The 12,966-nt window shown below is 36.0% G+C and overlaps 1 long non-coding RNA gene across 1 annotated transcript; it reads left to right on the top strand.

The window, feature by feature from the left end:
- The first annotated feature begins 5,703 nt into the window (after positions 1 to 5,703).
- Positions 5,704 to 9,621, top strand: LOC137085244 (uncharacterized). Its single transcript, XR_010906941.1, has 4 exons — positions 5,704 to 6,068; positions 8,057 to 8,167; positions 8,264 to 8,291; positions 8,951 to 9,621. It is a non-coding gene; the product is annotated as an uncharacterized lncRNA (long non-coding RNA).
- Positions 9,622 to 12,966: the final 3,345 nt, after the last annotated feature.

Below are 12,966 nucleotides of genomic sequence, written 5' to 3'. Positions count from 1 at the left end.
TTGTTATGCTGCAGGTAGAAGGAATTGTGGTTTCGAATTTTAATGAGACCTTAAAGCATCAACGCAATAGCTGACAGATAAAAATATGCTTAGAGGTTTGTTAGAATGAATGTTTTTATCCGAGCCACATTATTGAGACTTTCTTCAGTGGAACAATTTTTTAAAATAATAATAATATCCTGGTGGCTCTTTTAACTACAGCAAACAGTTATGGGGTTTATAAATGTCTCTATTATGCTATTTCGAAGGTTTCTAATTTTGTTTAGGAGGTCTCCAACAACAGGTTTACATGCATCAAAGGTTAAAAAAATATGTTTTCTCATAATATAGCACATCACCACATGTTTCAATGATTCTCAAACAACTAAATCAGTCTCTCTAAATCCTTTCCGAGGGATTGTTGTGATTGCTCTATCACTTGCAGCGCTTTTCGGGAGCTAAACGGGCATTATCATAACTGTACATCAGCTCTGGAGGCTTCCTCAGTCCTCAGCGATTGTACACAATGCAAAGACGTTAACAATAATGCCAAATTTCAGTGCGATGATGAAGCATTAGAAGAACTAGTTGTTTATTCCAAACCTCCATCACAAGGATGACTTGAGCAGGATGTTTTTCAGTGAAACGTTACTCATTTTGAGGTCCTCTAGCGAATTAGCAAATTTTATTTCCACACCATCAGCTTTAACAAGTAGGCTATACGTCCATCAACAAACTGATTTTTGCGGTGCACATGAGGAAACTTTATCAATAACAGTGTTGACCCAGTGTATCCCCTCCTGTTGGAAATCGCCCGCTCAAAATGGGACTCAAACTCAGGTCTTTCGACATGAGAGTCTTACGCTCTAACAAGGAGGCTAAAGGCTGCAACCTCTAGCGTCAGTTACTAGAGCGTCTCTTGAGGTGAGGTTTACTCGCACAGCAACAGCTGGCTTCCGTTACTGACTTGAATGACTGATGTAACATTAAAGTTTTCAAAAATTGTAATCTTTCTCCATCCTCTATCTTTACTCAAAGTAGTAAGAAAGAGAGATAATCTACATTAATAGACAAAGTTTTAAGTAATAGTGGCCCACAGCTGCTTAGCAGAAGTATTTCAGTAAGACATTAATAATGTGAATTAGCTGGTTAGCTGTAAACTTACACAACGTAAAACACAAAACTTGGTGATACTTTGACATTTTGATCTAAAACATATCCACACCCCAAACTGCCTTATCGGTTCCTTGTTACATTTTTTAATGGTCATAAATTGGTTTCAAAATTCATATTAGTGTATGTAATTTACATTGTTGAACAAAACGTCAAAGTATTGTCCAGTTATGTTTACCACAGGTTTTATTTATCGAACAATCCCATTATATAACCCCATGGCAAAATCACAAAAGAAACCAGTGGTGAATTATTCTTCCAGGTTCTGACGTATGGAAAAAGGGAGATTTGAAACCGGGTTGGCTAACAACACCCGCCTTAAGCCCGAGACAGACACACTGCACGATTTTAGGATGTCATAGACAAACATTGCATTTGTGAAACAATCGTGATGATTTATTTGATCGTGGCTCCTATATGTTGTATAGTGAGAGAGGTTCAAAGACAGTCGTTGTCACAGTCTTGCGACAATGTCAGAAATTCAGCATAATCACCACACAGTGTGTTTGCTGCTACGACTCTACTGACCTGCCAATATAAATATGACATGAAATCAATGCGACATGGCACTAAATCTTAAAACTGCTTACCTCAGTCTATTTTCCCTTCCTCTTTCACTGCTTTCTCTTTTTTTTCAGCACACAAAGTGTGATTCAACATGGTGTTTTGTGTGTGATTTTATGCTGATCAAGTTTTATTCTTCTAGAAACTCGCATCATAGCCTACAGGTCTTCAGGACTGCTAAATTAGGATTAATCAGGAATGCTAAATGCTAAAATTGTGCAGTGTATCCTGGACTTTACACTCCATATAACGCTTCTGTTATAAGATGGGTTTCTTTTGTAATTTTGTCTGGCTCAATCAGACAGTACTGAGCAAAGTTAGTGTAAATAGCCTCTGCCAACATGGCAAGCTATTTGCACTTGGTCTCTAAATAGACAATCTGAGAAAAGAAAAGAAAAAAGCCATACCAGTTTGAAAAATGTAAGTGAGTAAATGATGACATAATTATCTTTTGAGGGGCACGATACCCTAAAGGCCCAACAAACAATCTGGACCATGTAATAGTATTTCTATGAATATAGCTTTTTTTTTTAAAACAAAAACTAAACTAATATACAGTGGGGCAAAAAAGTATTTTGTAAGCCACCAATTGTGCAAGAGAGGCCTGCAATTTTTTTTTTTTTTTATCATAGGTACACTTCAACTGTGAGATACAGAATGAGAAAAAAAATCCAGAAAATCATATTGTCTGATTTTTAAAGAATTTATTTTCAAATTATGGTGGAAATTAAGTATTTGGTCACCTACAGAAAAGCTTTCTGGCTCTCATAGACCTGCAACTTCTTCTTTAAGAGGCCCCTCTGTCCTCCACTCGTTACCTGTATTAATGGCACCTTTTTGAACTTATTATCAGTATAAAAGACACCTGTCCACAACCTCAAACAGTCAGACTCAAACTCCACTATGGCCAACACTAAAGAGCTGTCAAAGGACACCAGAAACAAAATTGTAGACCTTTACCTGGGTAGGAAGACTGAATATGTAATAGTAAAGCAGCTTGGTGTGAAGAAATCAACTATGGGAGAGCTGGGACCAAAGTAACAAAGGCTACACTTAGTAACACACTACGCCGCCAGGGATTCAAATCCTGCAGTGCCAGACGTGTCCCCCTGTTTAAGCCAGTACATGTACGGGCCCATCTGAAGTTTGCTAGAGAACATTTTGAAGGTTCAGAAGAGTATTGGGAGAATGTCAGATGAAATCAAAATAGAACATTTTGGTAAAAACTAAACACAACTTGTCGTGTTTAGAGGAAAAGAAATGCTGATTGCATCCAAAGAACACCATACTTACTGTGAAAAACCAGGGTGGGAACATCTTGCTTTGGGGCTGTTTTTCTGCAAAGGGACCAGGACGACTGATCCGTGTAAAGGAAAGAATAAAAGGGGCCATGTATGGTGAGATTTTGAGTAAAAATCTCCTTCCATCAGCAAGGGCATTGAATATGAAACGTGGCTGGGTCTTTCAGCATGACAATGATCCCAAACACACAGAGTGAAGGAGTACCTTCTTAACAAGCATGTCGAGTGGCCTAGCCAGTCTCCAGATCTCAACCCCATAGAAAATCTGTGTTGTCCAGTGACAGCCCCAAAACACCACTGCTCTAGAGGAGATCTGCATGGAGGAATGGGCCAAACTATCAGCAACAGTGTGTAAAAATCGTGTGGCAACTTACAGAAAACGTTTGACCTCTGTCATTGACAAAAAAGGCTAGGGTACAACAAGACAAAAGGCTCCGTGGGGTAAAAGGCTCCATTGATTTTATTTTTCTCTAAACCACTAGAGGTACAAAAACTTGCCTCAGCACTTTCCAAAACATCCACTTTTCAAGATGAATGTTATATCATACACTATAGGTAGTGAAAAGCTATATAACAAAGCCTATACCATATATAACAAAGTATTGAGATTAACTTTTGTTATTGACCAAATTTATTTTCCATAAATTTGGAAAAACTTATTTTCCAGACCGTGGTTTTCTGGATTTTTTTTTCTCATTTTGTCTCTCATAGTTGAAGTGTACCTATGATGAAAATGACCGGCCTCTCTCATCTTTTTAAGTGGGATAACTTGCACAATTGGTGGCTGACTAAATACTGTTTTGCCCCACTGTAAGTGTCATTGGTGGTTGATCAGAATTAAGTGCACGACAAAGGAGAATATAATACAAATTCTCAAAAAACTGGCAGAAAAAAACTAAGGGAAACAGATTTACACACCTCAACATTAAACACAGACAGGACAAACAACTATACACAAAAGGGTGTGTAAATACAAAGGAACTAATGTGATAATTAATGAGACAGTGGAAACAGAATAATGACCAAACAAGCTGAGAAACTGGGTCAAACAAGCAGACAATGAAAACAGAACCAAAACACAATGAAACATGGTCAAAACAGAACAAATCTGACAATAATGTTCCAGACTATTTGGTACATATCAGAAGCGATAGCACATATTGTTGACATATATTGCAACGTTCATAGAGTGGTGCAGGTATGATACATTTTTGTAGGCAAAAACCCGGAAATTAGTTAGCATATTGTAGAACTTTTGGTTCCACCGTCCCAAAGTCGATGGTTTTTTTTTTTTTTTTAATTGAATTTGGTCAGGTTACATAAATAGAGTCTGTTGCTCAAGATACTTTCACGTTTTATTCAACGCCATAAAATATATCATTACCCTACTTTTTTTAAGCTGTTACATGAAAAAAATATGCTTATTATCACAGTCTCATAAACTATATACAATATTTTTGAAATAAAAACTTAAAGAGCTGTTGGTGATGAAGTTATGATGAAGATGATAAAGTTTAGTGATGTTGACATTGAAGTCATCGGTCCATGTTGTAGTCCATTTACAGTTTTGCTTTTAACTTCTGGCAACTGCATTTCATTTTTAATATTCATAAAAGTTGTGTTATTCTGTGAAAATTATCTTGATGGGAAACAAGTGTAAGTATCATACACTTGTGGCAATCACAGTGGGTTTTTTTTATTTGTTGTTGTTGTTGTTGTTGTTGTTTGCGATAATCCAAAAGCCTAAAGAAAAAGGTCTGCGCTGTTAAAATTTCCTGTAAAAAATATGGTAGCAAAATTTTAGGTTTTTCTGATTTAAGATAAATTGACAGTATTCAAATGATTTTCATTAACTGAAATAATGTTAAATTACCAACCTATTAACCACCAATCACAGTGACTCATAAGAGTCACATGATGAATCAAAGCATCAATACCAATATATAGAAGGTGCGCAGTGTCATTCACACAAACACTAAAAACACCATCATGGTAACACACATGATTTTTAAAAATTGCAAAAATCATTAATTAAACAACATTTAACGCTAATGTACATAACGGATTAGAAATATTCAAGAAGAAGCATAGTTATTTCAAAGAAAATACGCCAAATGTCAAGTGGTACTTTACAAATAATGTAGATCAGCCTTGCTGATCATCGTGGGAACAACTGACAAGTGCTTGACTGTTTAGCGGTTCATTCTTTCTCATTCTCAAGGCTGAACTTTATCTTTGTGGTTTTGTGTTTCTTTCGTCATGTTTCCTGTTCAGTCTTATACAAGCTCTGTTTGAATTAAAAGGCTATTTTATTGCATTCTGAGAGAGGAAGGCCATGAAGGGAGTCTTTTTTCGACCTTCACTGAAATAGAAAAGCTCTTGTGGTCAATATCAAGTTGCCCACCAGCCTGCTGCATTTGATTTAGTGAACAGCAGAGGGCAGTACGTACCACATGCACGTTTCCCTACTAACCGATCCACCCCCGCAAAGTGTGCCTGCATGAGAAAGCAGAACGTCATTCCATCTGATTCATAACCAGACAGGTGACATTAAACTAGGTGACAAACGTAGGTGTATAAGAAACCATTCTGTGACATAGCCTACTACAGATTTACCAGAACAGTACGTTTATTTCAACTAAAACATTCTAGCACGTCGCATTAGTCCTTAAGTTACCTTACACGTCCAAATGGAAACATTGCCTTAATCTTGGTGTGACTGAAAGAGATGCCGTCGGTGATAAACTCAACTATATAGCTAAAGCTAAAAAAGCAATCAGAACAAGAGATAGTAGTCAGATGAAAATGAAGCTGCAATGTGAAAGGGTGGGCCAGACATGTCGAAAAAAGAGAATGAAGACAGACCAGTTTAGAAAACATCAGATGTTCCTAGTCTAAAGACGCACACAAAGCCAGTTAGTGACATAGAAAGTTAGCACTGAATCAAAAAAAGATTGGTTATCTGAGAAAAAAGGAGTATATATTGCATCTGCAACTCTTCTTCTGAGTACATCGTTAAAAAGGACAGATCTCAGGAAAAAGGCATCATGGGTGAGACACTCATCAGGCTACTGCCGTTCATAAAAAAGCTCTTATAGCCTGAAGAGAAGACATATATTTATTTGGTTTAAAGTGTGTCTTAGGACAAATTTCTTTGGATAAAAGCATCTGCTGAATGATTGTATAAAATCCCTTACGAAACAAAAATATATTGCAGTATATTGGAAAATATCATGTAATATATTAGGCAATATATTCACATATATGGGATTTAATATTTATATTCACCAATATATTGCAATATATGAAAGCGGCAATCATTTGTATATTTTGCAGTATATTACAGGAATATATAATATATTGTATAATACCATCAATATATTATTCCATGTATTTACAATATATTATAATATATTTTGAAGTAATATATTGGTAAATATATTTTCCTTTCAGAAGGGATGATTTTGTTGTTGTTGTTGTTGTTGTTAACACGTATTCACAACTAACACGTTTACATTGGTCAAGGACACTAGTGTTGTCAATACATATTGTGCATTAATTCGACTTTTAAAATAGCACATCACACATTAAGCTAAGCTAATATGCTTTTAGCAATTAGCACTTAGCATTCAGAACTATAGCAAAAGTTGTCATTAATAGTGTATTGCAACTAGTGTAGCTATTGCAGCTAGGTGTGGATTTTAGTCACAAGTTGGGGATACTCATTTCGATACGCGTACCTCGTAGGCTGTGTGTAGCACTCGTAACCTGTGACCTCCAAAAATGGATTTATTTTAGGCCTATTTTTTTATTTAACAGGGACAATGCAGTCAAACATAGTTACAATATAATTACTGCAACTGATGTGCATATAGAGTTTATAGCTAATACCCAATCAAATAAATCTCTGTTGGCGTCACATTTACTTATATGCATTTCTGCTTGCAGATTATAAATGGTCTATTCTTTGATTTTTAACAACTCAACTAAAGTTGCCCTCTATTTGCCGCCACTCTGCTTATTACACACACAGGGATGTGCAGCAGCACACCAACATTTTTAAATATTAAAAATAAAATGATTACAGTATAAAAGATTATTAATGTGTACATAAAGATAAAAAATGCCTACATGTCATAATGGATAGTTATTGCATGTATCAGAATTACCTATTTGCAGTAATGATGAAGGAATTTAAACTGACTCGTCAGGTCGAGAGTGTCTATATTCCGCCATGTAAATAGCGACTCTGCTATTGAGCAAGTGCAACTGGCTTTTAAAGGAAATGGGAGATGAAACTCTGATTGGTTTATTGCACGTTATGCCTAAAACACACCCATGACTCATTAAGAGAATCAGAGTGTCTATTCACACTAAGTGCAAATTGCATGCCTTGTTGGCAAGTGCTACTCGCACTAGCTCTGCCTAACAATGCCTGGCTGTGCCAAACAAGATACAAAAAAAAAAAAAACAGCCAAAGTTTAACATCTTCAGTGGTGCAATTAGTAAAGCGTATGCATTGCGAATGGATCTCTGTTATGTCGCGATCGATACGCCTTCGAATCCTCCTTTTGCAAAGATTGCTCTTCTTTCTTTTCTCATCACAAATCACATCGGAAAGGCATTTATTTTCAATAAAAATTAAGAAAATGTTCTAAATGTTGAAATAAGGTCCTATACAAACTGTTTAATAATAATAACATATTTCAACTAAGTGTGAATATTATCTAGTTGCTATTAACACTTGGTATAAATAGCATCTATCACTATTTGCACTTAGTGTAAACAGTCGCTGCCATAAGAGAATATGTACAACACTTTTGGACCATGCACCGGGCGCAGACCATTTTTCCCGTCATTAATCTAGCAGAAGTGGATTAGTGTACCTGCGTATTCAGACCATACGCTTAGATCATTAAGATAGGGTCCTAAATGTTTATAAAGGACCCTATATATAATACATTTAGTTTGTGCCTAAAGTAATTGTGTACTGTAGCTTTTATACAGTTTTTTTGAGTTATGTGATGGGATCTTTTCAGATAGCTCAATGTCGATTGGGATAAGTGTGGCGTTTGGGATCTTGGGATTGTTCCTGCTGATATGTTTGGTGCAGATCTGCTGTAAGAAAATCAAATGCTGCAAGCGCAAAAGTAAGCAACATCCTCAATTCTGTCTAACAAAACTACATGAATCAATGCCAACAACAGTGAGGAAATAATTATGATTTTTCCATCTTTTCTTAACAGAGCCTTCATTGAAAGAAAAAATCTTAAAGTGAGTAAACTGACTAGTGCGTTTGCGTGTGTGTGTGTGTGTGTGTGCGTGCGTGCGTGCATGCGTGTGTAAAGGATAAATTTAGGGGGTAGAATATACAGTTTGTACAGTATAAAATCATTATGCCTATAAAGACCTGATACAACATGGAAACCCAGTGTGTGTGTGTGGGCATGTTTTTGTGACCCAAATGTGTATAATGACATGGATATGACACAGGTATTACAAGGAGAGGGTGAAATATGTGGACATTGGCCATGTCCCCACTTTTCAAAATGCTTATAAATCATACAGGATGAGTTTTTGTTAGAAAGTAAAAATGCAGAATGTTTCCTGTGATGGGTAGGTTTAGGGACAGGGGCAGTGTAAGGGGATGGAAAATACGGTTTGTACGGTATAAAAACCATTACGCCTATAGAATGTCCTCATATTCACAAAAACAAACGTGTGTGTGTGTGTGTGTGTGTGTGTGTGTGTGTGTGTGTGTGTGTGTGTGTGTGTGTGTGTGTGTGTGTGTGTGTGTGTTTGCGTGTGTGTGTTTGCGTGTGTGTGATTGTGCGTGCATGTGTGCGTTCATGTGTGTGTGTGTAAATGGTATTCTGTTTAGCAGAATAAATGTGGAATAAATTTATTACTTTGAATTGTGTGTATCTCTACAGGATAAAGAATTTGCATCCGTTTTCAATCAGCAGAATCGTTGACAAGAAATAACAGCCACCACTGCTCATATCATCCTCTCAATGCCTTTAAAAGTGTACATGCATACTGAAAGAATCTAATTTAGTCCATGTTTTCCTTGTTTTCAACACTTGTAACTGTAATTATTATCATGTTATGATGTGAAAGCGTCTGTCAATCTATTTATTATTTCTGTGAAAATTGTGAATCATGCTTCTGAAGTGAAGGTGTCAGCGATGGGATGTTGATGATTCATAACTGGTTATGATCACTTTCCTACCGCTAAGGAAAAGCAGCACACCTTTGTTTTAATTAAGATCGCTTATCGTATTGGTTTTTTTTTTTTTTTTTTTTTTATTCTCTGTCTCAAAATGTGTCACCATAGCTTGCTTTTCAGTCTCACCACTAAAACAGAGTGAATACTCCTTCTCAAGCGGAACCATTTCCACATAAACAGTACTTTAAATTTAACCCTGTTCACTGATGAAATATCATTGTGATTTGTAATGAAGTCTTCCTAGATGATATATTTCCTGTTAAGCAATATACGTGTGAGATGTATCTTTATCATCAAATCTGATGTAAAGGAAAATGTAGTAATATTTGAGTGTGTGTGTGTGCGTGTGCGTGTGCGTGTGTGTGTGTATCTATCTATAGCAATTTTTGCCACACACCCACATACATATGTATTATAAATGTTAAATGTATAAACTTTATAAAAAAAATAAAAAATAAAAAAATAAACACTTTTCAAAAAAATTATAAAAATCACCTGTCAAATTGAATGACTACAGGGACTCATCTCAAGATCACCCATTTATGAAGAAAATATTAGTCAATAATTTTTTTTTGAAAATATTCAATGTCAGAATCAGTTTGTGCATAAAAAATGTTTGTCAAAACCAATTCGTAGAACAATGTTTCTATACAATATCAGTGAGTGAAGAACAAATGGTAACCCTTTAGAATACTGTTCCATCCAAATGAGTAAAGTGATATTAACATTCTAGTAACTGCTGTTAACTAACAAGAAACTTGGTTATGAATCAACGTATTGATTCGTGATTCGGATTGCATGTCAAACTGCTGAAATCACGTGACATTGGCGATCCGAATCATGAATCGATTCACTGATTCATAACCGTTTGAATCTTTATTTGAGGATTGAAAACAAACCAGGAAGAGAAGACGATGCTGAATAAAGTTTTTCTGAATAACGTAGTTTTTGTGAATTTTGGACCAAAATGTATTTTTGATGCTTCAAGAGATTCGAATTAACTAACTGATGTCACATATGGACTACTTTGATGATGTTTATATTCCCTTTCTGGACATGGACAGTATAGTGTGCATACGCTCTTGGACTAAACAAAATATCTTAAACTGTGTTCCGAAGATGAACGGAGGTCTTACGGGTGTGGAACGACATTAGGGTGAGTCTCGCTGAGTAAAGCACATACACGCTGGACCTCTGCTTCTCGTGTTGTGCACATAATTTTTTGACAGACATTGGTGCCTTGTCTGGCTATCACCAGACCAATCTCAATTTAAGATTGAACATTTGTTTGGGGACTCTGTATTTTCTACTGCACAAGAGGCGTGATCAATGAGCATAATTCAAATGACTCATGTACGCAATTGGATAGTTCTTCAACCAATCAGACCACAAGAGGCATGATCAACAGGCAACGGCCTATCCTTTCTATCTGTCATTGTGTTAAACCCGGAATATAAACCCTCGTGCCAGGTGGATAAGCCAGTCTGTGATTGGTTCCCACAAAAGTGTAACAGAAGCTGTAGAAATGAATATACGGGTTTCCAGACTGAGTTGCAGGATGAAATAAAATCAAATATTTACACTGTAAAAAAATTGTGGTGGTTTTTATTGGTTTAACTTTAAAAAGTAAGTAACCTGGTTGCCTTAAAATTTTGAGTTTATTGAAATTAAAAATTTGAGTTGATACAATGAAGGAAATTAGTTTAATAAATAGAAACTCAAAATATTTTTGTATCTGAACCACATAAAAATGTGATAAATCATGAAAATAGCACCATTTGGCATGTTTCACTGCATCATCAGAAATAACACACACAATTACTCAATATGCTTACAAGACCTTTTAATAATCTTTTAATTCGTTGTCGAATCTCAAAAAATGTTCATTGTATTAACTCAAAATTTTAATTTCAATTAACTCTTTTCAATTAAATTTTAAGGCAACCAGGTAATTTTTTTTAAAATAATTTTTTACAGTGTAGAGACTGACATGTCTGGCTATATCAAAAATGTACATTCAGCTGTCACAAAGTAGTTGACTTTTGAAAATAAACGTTTTTTTTTTTTTTTTGTTTGTTTGTTTGCTTGTTTTTTACCCAGAATGAAGTGGTTCTGTTTTTTTAATAACAATTTTATTTATATATATATATATATATATATATATATATATATATATATATATATATATATATATATATATATATATATATATATATAATTTGCATTAAGCAAGATACTGTAGAAAATACTAGTTTCTGACTTTTTGGACCCCAGTAAACATCTCTTTTGTGGTTGTTGAACTTTAATCTCTGGTGATCATCGTTATGTTTTTCATTTTGATTCAGTTCAAGACAGTATTTCACACCAGCCCACTAAACCGCAAGCAAGCCTTCATTAGGTGTTTAACTGACGCAGTTCATGCAAACATCTATAGGGACTAGTTGTTTCCTGAGCTGGCATGCAGCAAGCAAAGTGCATTGCGGTGGTCTGTAGGAAGTGAGAAACATCAGTTAACATCTGAGGTTTAGTAGTCTCAAAATAACCTTTGAGACCAGGTCTGTTTAAAACATCTGCTGCAGTGCAACGTTCACCCCCACAGCATGATGAAAACTCTTTCTTAAAACATCAGACATTGGCATTTCATGATGACTTGATTACGTATATAGGAATTGTGCAAATAAATAAATAAAAAAATTTGTGCAGAATGACGTTCAAAAACCAAAAGCTGTTATTTTTCACTGGAACACAACAGAAGACCATTTTAAAGGTGTCATGAACTGGCTTTTTTCTTTTCTTTTTTATACTGTTGTATGGGGTCAACTAATGACGTTTGTGTGGTTTTTACATTCAAAAACATCATAACTAATAAGAAATAGGCTATTTTCTACATTGGTTTTGGGGCACTGGTGACTTGGAAGTAAATGCCCACGGTTAGGATTGGAGAAGATTTGCATATTTAATGAGCTTCAGCTGTCATATCTAGCCCCTGTGTCAGTTCACATGAGGGTGAGATTATTAAAGCGGCAACTGCAATGATTCTCTCGATCACAGGGCTCGTAAACTTCAACAAAACAAACACAATGATTTATTTCTCTTCCTCCCTCAATTGATTGAAATATTATTTCTGTATTACATGGCCCGCAGGATCAGTCGATATAAGCACAAACACTTACACACACACACACACACACACACACACACACACACACAGACATGCGCAGTCAGATCAAGAAAGAATTTCTGCCGACGGGCGTACATTTTGGTACACATCCTAAAAACACAGCCCCCGGACTACTATTACTACATTTTACTCACATAAGTTTGTTGCACCATTCCTGTTGGATCCAATATAGAAGGCACAACATTGTGTCTGCAAATCCAGTGCTTGAGACTTGATTACAAATGATTCCGCAGTGAAATGAAGCGAACACACGTATGCGGTCTTCCCCACGTGAGCTGAAACTTCATTAAAAATCTACACATAAAAGTATCACACATTCCTAATATTAAGATCCGAAGGAAGCTTATGCAGCGACTGTGTTCCTTTTATCGAGGGAACTCGCACTGCGTCGGCGAGTGACGACACTCTGGGGAACGCCCTCGGTGTGACGTCTCTGAAGCATGAATGAAATCTGCAACCAATCTGATTGGTGCCACGTCATGACGTAGTAAGTGAAGACATATGCGGAAGCTATTAGAAGGCGGACCGTTTCTCCGCCG

The sequence above is a fragment of the Pseudorasbora parva genome, chromosome 8 (genome assembly GCF_024679245.1).
Source record: "Pseudorasbora parva isolate DD20220531a chromosome 8, ASM2467924v1, whole genome shotgun sequence".
Classification (NCBI taxonomy): Eukaryota; Metazoa; Chordata; class Actinopteri; order Cypriniformes; family Gobionidae; genus Pseudorasbora; species Pseudorasbora parva.
The sequence above is the reverse complement of the archived record's forward strand: the minus strand, read 5'-3'. Positions and strand labels throughout refer to the sequence as shown.